Genomic DNA, 12889 nt, shown 5'->3' with positions numbered 1-12889 from the left:
AGTAATAGTATTCTACCCTCCATATAGTCCTCAGTCCCTTTATCCATTCCTTTACTGATGGACATTTAAATTTCCAATTCTTGACTGTTGTGGGTGGTGTTGCAAAAACATGAATCTGTAGATCTCTTTCTCCTGCACCGACTTCCTTTTCTTTGGATATATATCCAGAGGTGGGATTGCTGACACATAATTTTTCCATTTCTTAATACTTTTTTATAAGGATTTTTTTTCTGTTTTCCATCACAGATGCACTGACTCACCTTCCCACCAACAATCTGTTTCCCTTCATTCCACCTTTTTTTTTTTAAAGAAAGAGAAGTTGATACCATCTATGCTAACTAGAGGGAGTGATAGCTCAATGTGTGTTTGGGTAACAATTTTCTGATGATGACTGGTGTTGACTATGCTTTCAGAAACTTGTTTGCATTGTCCATTTTAATCAAATTCTTTTTTCTTGAATTGTTTATGTTCCTTACAAATTCTGGTTATTCGCCCCTGGCAGGAGTGTGGTTCTAGGGATAGCCCTACTCACTAGTCTGCAGCAGTCTTCAGGGTGCCATCCTGTAGGGCATTTGATTTCATTTTGTTGGTGTTCTGTTAGATTACATTGAATGTTTGCCATTCCAAATAGTCCCTAACACATGGTATTGCAGTACCCTCCTGAACAATCAGTTGAAAATGACTTCTAACTTTTCTTAGATTTGTAGGTCTCTAAGTTCCTCCCAAATCAGGTTCAGTGAAGACTTAATGTCATTAGAGTGGGTGGGTAGTTAAATTTTTACTTCCATTCAATAAAACCCCAGTGCCACATTTGGGTTCCCAATGGCTTAACTGTATGTCCAGTTACAGTAACCATTGTTCTTTGCATGATAGACTCTTACCCCTAAACCCATTACATGCTGTGACATTTGGGACTCACTTAGCTCTAGTGTTTGGTGTAGGAAGTCACCTCTGAAGGCGAAGGGTATTTTATAGCAGGCAGGCATCATCTTAATATTCATCTTTCCAATGGAGAGAGACAGTAGAACTATGTTTTCTAAGCTGATTAGAAAGGATTAATTTACTACCCCAGGGCCTCCCTGTCAATAACCATGGGTCAGGACATGGCAGAGTTCTATTCAATAAGGAAGCTCCCTTGACAGATCGTTGGGCACAAATTCTGATTGCCTTTCTTTGGACAATAAATACTAGCCCTTTTATGATGTGCTGGCTGCTATGGAAAGAGTAAAATGCCTTGGGGACATCAACAGCTCTCAGGATTGAGGAGCCAATGTTCTCTCGGTTGCATAATTTAATCCATCATATTGTCACTGACACAGAATTCTTGCCATCTAGCTTCTGTTGGCCAAAATATTTGTTTTGATATCTGCCTTGCAGGCCCCACTCACTGTAAATTCCTTTATCTGCTAGAGAATGAACTCTGTTGTAAGTCAAGTCCAACCATTGGGCATATTGGTTGCCATAGTTAATACCAACCCAAAATTTAGTGGGAAAATTGACTCCATTAGCCCTTTACAGACCCTACAAGGCAGGATAATATCTATAGTCCTACAGATCTCCTCTGTGGGATAAATTCAGATGTCTGAAGAATTAAGTGCTGGTGGCTTTTCCTCTGACATGACAGGGAGAATGACAAATGATCTTGAAATGGTGTTAAAAGATACTTTTCAATGTATCAATGTTAAATCATGACTTATATAGAGATAAAAATAAGCATAGAGATTGGAGGATGGTAAAATTGGTAATACTGCTTTGCAAGCCTGAGGACCTGAGTTCAGACTCCCAGGTATGTACACAAAAGCCAGGTGTGACAGTAAGCATAGGTAACCCTAGTGCCATAGGAAGGGCAGAGAGAGGTGGATCCCTGAAGTTGCTGGCCAGTCTACCCCAATTGGTAAAGTCCAGGCTGAGTGAGAAACTCTCTTTTAAGGAATCAGGTATAGAACAACCAAGGGAAACATTAGACATCAACTTCTGCCCTTCACACACACACACACACACACACACACACACACACACACACACACACTACACTACACCAAAATTATTTTTTAAGTGAGTTATAAATCAATACTTGTCTTAGGGTTTTTATTGCTGTGACAAAACACCATGACCAAAGAAGCAAGTTACAGAGAAAAGGGTTTATTCTGCTTGTACTTCCACATCACTGTTTATTACCAAAGGAAGTCAGGACAGGAATTTAAGTGGGGCAGGAACCTAGAGGTAGGAGCTGATGCAGAGGCCTTGTAGGGTGCTGATTACTGACTTGCTTCATGTGGTTTGTTTTCTTATAGTACACAGGACCACCAGCCCATGCATGGTACCACTCCCCCATTGATCACTAACTGAGAAATTGCCTTACAGCTGGAGCTCATGGAAACATTTCCTCCACCGAGGCTCCTTTCTCTCTGAGGATTCTAGCGTGTGTCAAGTTGACACCCCAGAGCAGCAAAGTACATTACCTAATGAGAGAACTAAGGAGATGTTAAAACTGATTCAAAACTGAACTGAATTCAAACAAGGGACAGCATTATAAGACAGAACTATTGAAGTAGATGTGAAAATGGAGATAAAACTAGGCTTCTCAGTAGAATGTTTCAAGAAGAATGGCTGGAAAGAGCTAGAAACCAGACCTCGCATAATAAAGACAGGTGTCAGAGTTAGGCTCACATTGCATTTCTACTAGATGGTACAGACTTGACACACTTGTGCACACATCTGTTACTTTGCATTGGTATCTGCCTCTCTGGAGTCAGATAGACTTTACTGGATTCTAGAATGTAGACATACTGCACACTTCTTCATTGAGATAAAGCTTCTCCTCATTGGGTGGTGCTCGGTAAACCCCAGGTTCAGAGTCTTTCTGTTACTTCAAGCATATGGCTTTATAACATTGCAACAAGAACCTCTTAGGCTTGCTTGGAAATTCATAGTTAACGATGAAAGAGGCATGTTAAGGTGTCTCTAGGGGTATGCCCTAAAGAGCAAAAAGCACACCGAGACACTGTAAAGAGAACCATGAAAGGCTAGCTGTATGTAACAGGGTCTAGTATAGACCATTAAAGACACAAGCAAATATCGTAGGCCACAGGCCCATTGAATCCATAGACGAACAAACTGTCGCAAGTCAGCTCCCTGCATAGGCAGGCTCAGTGCATCCCCATGCATCCTGATGTTTTCTCAAGAAGGGGATACAGCAGGGCTGGAGAAATGGCTGACTTTCTGTTTTTACAGACAACTGGGGTTTGATTCCCAGCATTCATGTTGGGGATCAGCTGGAGTTACAGCAGCTCCCACTGGCCTGTAACTCCAGCTCCAGAGACTCCAGCACTCTTTTCTGGCCTCTCTGGGTACTGCACTCATATGAACAACCCCTTCCTCCAACACAGATAATTTAAAAAATAAATCAGCAGAAGAGTGGTGGCACACATTTTTAATCCCAGCTCTTGGGAAGTATTGAGAGGTTCTGAGTTCAAGGTCAGCCTGGTCTAACAGAGTGATTTCCAGGACAGCTAGGATTACATAGAGGAACTCTGTCTTGAAAAAAGGCAAAAGAAAACAAATAAAATAAATATTTAAGAAGATGGGGGCAGGCAGGGAGTAGAAACCCTCTGGAAGAAAGAGAAATAGTTCTGAAAAGATTACATATTGAATATTTGCTCTAAGTCATATTAAGTGAATTAAATCAGTCTGAGGAAAAACAAATGTATGTTTATTTACTTTGTGAATCCTAGATTATGCTGATGCACAAACTCTTGCATATGCACATATATCATGAGAACAGAAATAAACTGTCTAGGGGACAAAGAGGACTAAGGGAAGGTAGATGATAAGGAAAAGGAAGGCTGGAGAATAGGCGTGACATACTCAGTGTACAGGACCTATTTAATCAAGACCTTAAAAATACAGAACATATAGTAGACCTAAGGAATGTCAGTTTTCTAATTCTAATTTTTAAGCTTGTTAGACATCATCCATATTCATCAGGAATGGACTTTTAAGACCAAGATAAGATCATATAGAATGAGGAGTTGTAATTTAACAAACACATTTGGACACCTGGCTTTTGTTTGTATTTGCCCAAACTACACCCTAGAAAGACACAGTAAAGCTTTCATTTTTCATAGATTCTTCACTCACAGAAACTTCTTTGAAGTTACAAATGATGACTATTTTTTCCTTTTAAGCGTGTTGATTTTACTGGAACTACATTGGTTAGAGCTTAAAATTTTCTGATTTATGTGCATTTGATTTCTGCCTATTTTTGCATCTTTATTTTATAAACAGATACCCTCCTCCACAGTCCTTACTGATTCCAGGACTTGTCCCCTGATTGTCAAGTGAATAATTAAGGTAGACAGATTTAAAACTACGTTGCTTTTACCTTTGTCAATCAGCATGACCATCGATTCTATTGATTCAGTACTTAATTAAATAAATGTAAAAAATATACCCTGCTTTGGGGATAGAATCTCATGCAGCTCAGGCTAGTCTTGAACTGACTATGTAGTAGGGCTTGACTTTGAACATCTGATTTTCCATTTCTGGGGTGCTGGGACTGATTTCTGCAGTGCCTGGGATGGAACTCAGAAAGTCATGCATCCAGGCACCTGCACTATCTTAAGTTCCAGAGTATTACCACACCATACTGATGTATCTAGGTCAATTTCTGTGCTTCCTTTTTACTTCAAAAAGGAAACTCAGGTGTGCTGCCATTAAATACTCCTCTTAATTACTTTTTCTGTATTCTGATGTTATTTAGTATATGAAAGATGCACCTTTGATTTGTAATTATAAAAAGCTATAAAAATAAAAAAACAAAAGCTGAGGGAGGTACTGAATTTTTCTCCTTGACTTATTAAAGCAATGGACTATATTGACCGGGTTCAGGGAATTGAGCCTATTGCATCCCGGGAAAACAGAGCTCCTGGTCCTGGTTGCTGTTTTGTTTGTGTGTTTATGAGGTTTCAATGTTTTTCTGCACTGAGGTCAGTAAACATGAATTGTGTAGATTGGGTGCTTTGTTGGGGAGCAAAGATTGATGTGGAGCCAGGCAAACTACTCTTGTAAAATTGTTGTTGAAATTTGACTAGAGTGTAAAAGGTTTATACAACAGGTATATCATTGGAGAAAAACACACTTCTTTGATTCTGGTCCCGGGGTTATTGTTGTAGGGTCCTGTTTCTTTTCGTGTGTCCAACTAGTCAGGATGAGTGGTGTAGAGCAAAATCACCTTGATAAAACTGGCCTTGCTCATTTCCTCACATTTACAAATTGCCTTGCACCTCTAATCCAATTTGCCATGTTCTTTGTATTCATCTGTATCAACTTGCCTGACACTTGTCTTTCCCTGACTATATCCAGTCTGTTGCTCTACTCACAGGAATGCCCAACAGACACACATTGATCATTCTTTATCATGTTCCCGAAGAAATATCCTGGGTAGGAATCAGTTGGACTAAATTCAAGTTTAGTATTACAACCATTATGAAGTTCTTCATGTGATTTACTGTGGTACAAACAATTCAAGCTTATCCGTGACTAGCTTACAAATAAATGAGACTCAGACTATGGTTATCTTATTTGGCTTTGACAATTACTGAGGGTCACTCCTAATCTCCTCTTCTAAATGCAGGCCTTGCTTCCTCCCCAATGGAGTACCCCAGATATTTGCTGTTTCTCCTGGCCCATGCTCATGGTTCCTCTCCCCTCATGGTGGCCTCCTCCTCCTTCTCCCTCTTCCTCTTTCTCTCTTCCTCCAGCCACATCATTCCTAGCCCACCTACCTCAAATCCCTCCAGTAATTGGCTGTAGCCAATTTTATTTAACCAATAGTTTTAAATTAAGTAACAAGATTTGCACAACAAAAGCTTGTAAAAACAGGAGAAGTCATTCATAGGCTGAGTCCTCCAGACATGGCACACATAAACACATAACACACATATTTATTCACATATAGGCACATACAGACATGCATATGCACCAGGTACTAATGTTTGTGCATATGTGTTTCTGTATCCACAAATACGTGTGTATGAGAATGTATGTACATAAATACCTTTTTGTGTGCATGCATGTGTGTGTCTGTATATGTCTGTATCAAAATATGTGTGTATGTATCTGTGTGTGCCCATGGGTGTGTGTGTGTGTGTGTGTGTGTGTGTGTGTGTGTGTTTTGGTTATACATCAACTTAACTTGTCTTCTTCAGCTGTTTTTCCTTATTCTTGGAGACAGTCTCTCCAAAAACTTGGCAAAATTAGCTGGTCAGTGAGCTAGCTACAAAGATCCTCCTGCCTTGGCCTCTTTAGCATGAATATTACAGGCATGTGCCACCACATCCAGATTTTATGTGATAGAAAGACTCTGAAGTTGTGACCCCATACTTGCACCAAGAGTACATATATGTACACATAAACACATAACACACATATTTGTTCACTATAGGCACATACAGACATACATATGCACCAGGTACTTATGACACACACATAGACACATACAGCCCTGTGCACAACATGTACACACATACACATATATTTGTGCACACATAGATACATACAAACACACAGAGAAACTTATATACACATATGTACACATATGTACACATATTTGTGCATATACATGCACACGCAGATACATAGAGACACAGACTTATGCATACACATGCACACATAGACACATACATGCGCACACACTTATGTACTATATACACACATAGACAAGGACAGACAGACAGACAGACACGCATCAACACCTCATAGTGGTAAGGTATTCAGTTCACGTGAGTTGTACAACAGCTTCTACAGCATAAAAGAAATGTTTTTGACCTTTCTCAGGATTGGTTGCTGTAAATTAACATTCTTTGTAAGGCAAGTCGAGCTGTTTAAGCTGATTTGACTGCAGATGATTGGTTTAATTTCCTGGAATCATGCTAAGGTGGAGAGAATGCTTATGTTTGGCATTTCATTTATGATGAGAGCTAAGGTTTCAGAGGAAACAGGGTCACTCAGACTTTGATACATCCGGATGTGCAGTTGACTTTGGAATATATATATGGTGGTTCTCATTTTCAATTTTCTTTAATACCATTTCAACAAGGCTTTGTTTAAATTAATTGTTTCATAAGGAAAATTTTGAAAAAAATCCCCAATCAAGTACTCTTGTATTTGTGGTTAGACTCTGCTGTGGAGATTTCTTTCGACGCCAGAGAAAAGAATCCAACTGATAATGAGAGAATTTAGCAGCAGCTTTATTCATTAGCTAACATTTGCTCGTCCCTCAGCATCTACAGTTCCTTCCCCAGAATTGTATTTTGCAAAGCCTGGTATGAATGAGAAGTTCCTGAGAGGAGCTGGAGTTAAAAATAACTCCCTGCTAACTGATAATAAAGTATTAGTGAGGCATCAGCCCAAGGCTAAAGCAACTCAATTCAAACATGACCAAAGCAAGCTGTGCTAAAGGGCACAGGGATCTAGAATCTTCTCCCATTTCCTTTTACGGATATTTTAATCAGGAAGTAGTATAAAGGGCTGCCCATCCTCTGAAGGGCATCATGGCCCTCCCAGTTTCACTCCTCAAGGTACTTACTTTTCAGTGCTCATCTGTTCCCATCCTATAGCCACCTGTGGCAGTTTGAGTAAACATGTCTCCCCCCTCCCCCACCGCCACCACCACCATTGACTCATATTTTTGAATTTGTAGTCACCAGGGAGTGGCAATATTTGGAAGGATTGATTAGAAAGATTAGCAGGTGTGGTTTTATTGGAGTAGATGAGGCCTTGTTGGAAGAAGTGTGTCACTAGGGTAGGTTTTGAGATTTCAAAAGCCCTAGCCAGGCCCAATGCCACTCCTCCAGCTTGCAGATCAGATTTGTAGCTCTAAACTACATCACGAGCACTATCTCTGTCAGGCCTGTTGCCACATTCCCCACCATAATGATAATGGACCAAGCTTCTGAAACTGTAAGCAAGCCCCAATTAAAATGATTCCCTTTATAAGAGTTGCTATGGTCATGGTGTCTCTTCACAGATATAGAACAGTGACTAAGATGCCATCCTCATTACCAAGAAGTCTTTAGGATCAAGGTTCAACTTGTGACTGGTGACTGCTACTGTGTATGGCAAGGAGAAGGCATACCATTCTTATCTGTTTTATAAAAGTCCATGTGACTTGGGAGTTTTTGTTCGTAGGCTGCTTATCAGAGGAGGAAGAAGAAAACGCACAAAGCTTTCCTTGCTGTAGAAATGGCTAATTGACTGTTGGTGGTATAAATTATAGTGTATGGTTTTGAGTTTCCAAATAGAAGGCCAAAATGGGAAAAGATGGATGAGGTTGGAAAATACATCTCCATATTTGGTAGGGTTCGCTTAACAGCTGTCTCAAGCCAGTGGAAATAACTCTTGCATCTAAGACTATGTATCCTCCCCCCCGCCTGGTTCGTTCTCTCTCTCTCTCTCTCTCTCTCTCTCTCTCTCTCTCTCTCTCTCTCTCTGTGTGTGTGTGTGTGTGTGTGTGTTGCTTCTGAATTGAAATAGTGCCTCCTACCTCCTAGAGGGAGAAGGGAAGATCATGAGAATCACAATGATAAAGAAATTTACAAGGTTTAGGGAACAAAGGGAGTTTACAAGACTTACAAAGCCCCTTCTCAGTGGTATATGAGCAGTAATTAAGTCTTATTGGGTAGGAGGCTCTCCATTGGAACTGCCTGGAGGTTTCACAAGGAGACCCAGGGGTGTTCACCTATGTTGGGTAGTCTTTTCAGTAATGCAGTTACCACAGAGTTGTGCCTTCTCCTGTTAAGTAACTCCAATAAACACATTAGCTAAACTAGAATGAAATCAGTTTGTTTGTTTGGTATATTGTTGGTGCCCTATCTGGAGGGATAAGATGTTTGTTCACACCTATACAATAAAAACCTCATAAAAATAATTTCAGTGAGATAGAAATATTAGAATCCAAAAGAGAATGGGCAGTGGTCACTAGTTCATGCAGTTCCCAAATTTGGCCATGTGGCTGATACTTTTGGATCTAGAGGCACAGGAGTGAGTATTAACAAGAAGTTGACTTGTAATTGTAGTTTCTTCTTTGGTAATTAGAGGAGGAAGAAAATGAATGCATTATGACCTATAGGGCCCATCAGGGTGAATACAGTGGAATGTTGATGAGACAATCTATTTCTATCATTTAGGGCTAATACTCCCTGTTGGTGAGGGATAATGCCCTTGTTAGACAGCTGTAGTGACTTGAAGGAGAATGTCCCCCTTAGGCTCATATATCTGAATACTTCAGCACCCAGTAGTGGAACTGTTTGGGAAGGATTAGGAGGTGTGGCTTTGTTGGACTAGATGTATCACTGAAGGAGAGTTTTGAGGTTTTAAAAGCCCATGCCAGGCCCAGTCTCTCTACCTTTGCCTGTAGCCTGTGGGTATAAAGCTCTTAGCTACTGCTCCAGCAACCATGCCTGTTTGTTTACTGCCATGATCATCATAGATTAACCCTCAAAAACTGTAAGTACACTCTGAAATAAATACTTTCATTTATAAGAGCTGTTTTGGTCATGGTGTCTCTTCATAGCAATAGAACAGTAACTAAGACAGAGTTATTACCAAATCTTTAAATAAGGTAGTGCTATAGGCAGGGATCATAAGACACTTGCTGAGATCTTGGGATTTTGTGTTTTGGAACAGAGACTTGTAAAGCAAAATGGACATTGCATAGTTGAAGACAAGAATCTCTCAAGAAGAAGATAAGGTTGTTGGAGAGATGGCTCAGCAGTTAAGAGTCACCATGCCCTTTGAGGTGACTGGGGTTATAGTCCTAGCACCTACATGGTTGGCTCACAATCACTATCTTCTGGCCTAAATGGGCACTGCATACACACTGTGCACAGAAACTCACATAGGGGCGCACATACACATACACAAAAATAAAGGAAATACATCTTTAAAAGACAAGGATGTGTTTTGTATGTGCCATTCCTTCCTGTGTGAATGGGCGCTGCCTTGACAAGAAGAGACAGGCAGTGCTCTGATGAGTGCCACACTGGGAAAGAAGGCTGACAAGTGCGATAATCCCTTATTATTGAGGTACAGATACACCCAACACAGCTGACACCAGAAGTTCGTATCTTTGGGAGAATTATCCCAGAGATTCTTCAAATAAGATGTCATTTTGAAATTCCATGTGCCTGCTGGCTTCCGAAGGTGAGGAATAGTATAAATTCTTTTTTCCTCCACTTTAAAACTTTTGACAGTTTCACACATTTATACTATGGGTTTCAATCATCTTTAACTGCACTCCTCTGCCTCATCGCCTTTACACTCCTGCTGGCATCCTCATTCTCTGTGCTCCGACCTCCTACTTTCGTGTCTTCCTTTTGTGTGTGGACCTCTGAGTTTATCTAGTTTCTTACTTGAGTGTGGGTGTAGCATTATCAGTTGAGCCCAGGCAGCCTATCGGTGGCTATACTACTGAAGAGAATGACACCGTCCACCAACAGTAATAACTACCAATAGGCCTTCTGGAAGGGGTAGGCCCTCCTGTACCTTCCCTCATCCATGATGAAATGTTGATGGGTCCAATCTTGCTCAGACAACCATAAGATTTATTGCTCAGACAATTCTAGAAAGAATCACAAAGCCAGAAGAATCCATTTGGTTCTAATTGTTAGGCTACCCATTCCTCTTCAAATATCTGTTGGTTTTGAGGTTTGAACCCAGAGCATTTTCATGCTAGGCAAGCTCTCTGCCTCTGAGCCACACCCTCAGCCTTCTCTCATATATTTTCTGGAGAGCCTAAAGGGTTGTGATTAGTGGGGAAACATTTGACCAGTCAAACATCTCCAATCATCCTTCCATGTTTGTTGGTTCAATTGACTGAGATTGAAAGAATTCAGAAAATGTACTTAATTAAATAGATATTTTTAAAACCTTTGTCATTGTCCTTTAAATAATAGAGTCTATGGACCATTTCCTTAGCTTCTCCATTATGTTTGCTGCTATTAGTAGCCAGGAGAAGGTTTATGTGTGAATGTGATTTCCATTTGTCCAAGAAAATTGAGAATCTGCAGGCTTAGTATGAGCCCGGGAACTGGGCACAGTCTCTCATGGTCATAGACAACCAAGGATATTTAAAATGGATAGCATTTGGAAAACCTTTGTCTTTATAGGTATAATTGATACTTTGTTAAAGAAAAAGAACAGTCTCAGAAAGGTGAATGAGGTGTGTGTATGTGTGCTTGTGCATGCAATTGTGTGTGCGTGTGTGTGTTTGTGTGCATGCATGCATGTTTATGTGCATGTGTGTGTGTGTGTGTGTGTGTGTGTGTGTGTGTGTGTGTATGCACTGCAGTGCAGGTACAGAGGTCAGAGGAGGGGGTCATGTGTTCTGCTCAATCACTCTACTTTATGCTCTTGAGACAGAGTTTCTCACTGAAGGTGAATACAGTGTGGCTGCCAGCAAGCCCCAGTCATTCTCCTGTCTTCCATCTCCATGGCACTGGGAGTTATAGGTGCCTGGGCTGTGCCTGGCTTTTTTACATGGGTACTAGGCCCCCAAACCTAGATATTCTTACATGCTAAGTAAGCACTCTCATCCATGGGGCCATCTGTCCAGTCCAGCAAAGGATATTTTTGAGTGCAAAATATGTGATACATAATCTAGTAACCTTATCAGAGTCTGTAGAGACTAGAATTATTTAGGGAAGATTTAAAATTAATATTAAAAGTGTGCACTTTTGTTTTTAGTTCACCTATTCTGATTGCCTCTATCTGGGAGGTGTGATCTGGCATTTGAAAGCAGGTGTATGGGGGAGGGAGAGATGACTCAGAGGTTAACAGGGTGCACAGGAATTGGGTTCAGTTCCCAGCACCTATATTATTGCTTTTAACTTTTCTAATTTATTTCAGGAGATTTGGTGATGTCTTTTGGTTTCTGCAGGCACCAGGTACTTACATATTGCACATACATATGTGTAGGCAAAACACTCACACACACATACATACAAACACACACACATGTACACACACTCACACATGTACACACACACTCACACATGTACACACACACACACACACACATACACACACACACCCTCAAAGTTTGTATATAATGTGTGACCTCAGGTCAGGATAAGTGTTATATCCACAAATTTCCTCCAAGGTTTATCATTTCTTTGCCTTAGGAACATAAAAATCTTCTTTACTAGCTATTTTGAAATGCTTCAGTAGTTATCAACAATGTTTATTCTACTATTCCTCAAAACATAGGGAATTATTCCTTTGTCTTTACTCTTGAGCCCACTAACAACACTCTCCCCATCTCTTTAACCATTTTTGTTCCTAGGCTTTGATAATTACTATTAATTCTTTACTTTTTTAAAATTAATACTTTTGGTTTCATGTGTGAATGAAAGCATACAGTATTGTTACCAAATTTAATCACATATATTAGAGAATGATCTAAAGCCAGTAGTGTTTTTCATTAGTTCTTATATATTCATTTATTATTATTTAATATCTTAGAAAAATCAGTGTTCAATTTTTAGGCAGTACAAAAGGAAGTTTGATTTAGAAAATTAAACTCACTCATAATGAACCAAAGGGATAGCTATGATTTATATTCATTCTGTTTTCTTCCAGTATATTTTTGTATAATATGTAATTTTAAATTCAGATGAGTTCTATCTCCCATAAAATTAAGACTTTTCTCTTGTAAAAATTGTTTGTATCATCTATCAAACCTTCATAGAAGACCTCATACCAATATTATCCAAACTATTCCACAAAATTGAAACAGATGGAGCACTACCGAATTCCTTCTACGAAGCCACAATTACTCTTATACCTAAACCACACAAAGACACAACAAAGAAAGAGAACTTCAGACCAA

This window comes from Rattus norvegicus, chromosome 4 (assembly GCF_036323735.1).
Source record: "Rattus norvegicus strain BN/NHsdMcwi chromosome 4, GRCr8, whole genome shotgun sequence".
Lineage (NCBI taxonomy): Eukaryota > Metazoa > Chordata > Mammalia > Rodentia > Muridae > Rattus > Rattus norvegicus.
Note: the sequence above shows the minus strand (reverse complement) of the source record.